Raw genomic sequence first — 1,010 nt, forward strand, 5'->3', positions numbered from 1 at the left:
CGCTAAATGTAGATTCACTGAGCTGAATGCATAACTGTTCCTCTGCCCTCTCCTTTCACTGTAACGTGTAGATTTGCTGACCGCTAAATGTAGATTCACTGAGCTGAATGCATAACTGTTCCTCTGCCCACTCCTTTCACTGTAACGTGTAGATCTGGTGAGCGCTAAATGTAGATTCACTGAGCTGAATGCATAACTGTTCCTCTGCCCACTCCTTTCACTGTAACGTGTAGATTTGGTGAGCGCTAAATGTAGATTCACTGAGCTGAATGCATAGCTGTTCCTCTGCCCACTCCTTTCACTGTAACGTGTAGATTTGGTGAGCGCTAATCAAAGCCTCACAAGAATGTAACCACTTATCTCCCTACCTACCTTCCTTTATTTTTCCTTTCCCTCTTCCCTCCCTTCCTGCTCTTTCCCTTTTAAATACTTGTTAGGAATAATGCTTAAAATCCTAAGGAAATTGAACACTCAAACAAAGGATTCTTAGCAAAGCAATTTTACTTCTGCGCAGAGGGGTGCCTTGTTAGCCAGTCGCCATGAGAGCACACCTGAACAAAGGGGCACGAGAGCCTTTATTCCTGACACAAGTCCTGCCCCTGTACCTTTTTCCATTGGCCGGGGTTGGGTTGTACAATCTAAACTAATCCCACTTGGCTAAACACTTGATTTTTTTAGATAGAGTGGGCACGTAAAAGAAAGTGGAGAGGAAGGGGAAGGGGTATCTGTAATGAGCTAGAAAGTTAGTCCTCTTTCCAAATAAGGAAAGGAATGTGAGCTGGCACTGATAACACTTGGTGCTGTGGCGTGCCTGGGCATCTAACAAAGGAAAAAAGGATAAACAAGGGGGGGTACTAAGAATTAAAGAATAAAATATTGATCAGCTTATTTGAAGAGAAACCTCATCATATCCCACAAAGTAAAGCCCTAAAAATCTTCTTTGGAAAGAGTGCGGGCCACAGATCTGTGGCTGTGTCTCCTTCTCAGGCACATCCTCAGCCTTGGCAAAA

This window comes from Colobus angolensis, unplaced genomic scaffold (genome assembly GCF_000951035.1).
Source record: "Colobus angolensis palliatus isolate OR3802 unplaced genomic scaffold, Cang.pa_1.0 Scaffold110, whole genome shotgun sequence".
Taxonomy (NCBI): Eukaryota; Metazoa; Chordata; class Mammalia; order Primates; family Cercopithecidae; genus Colobus; species Colobus angolensis.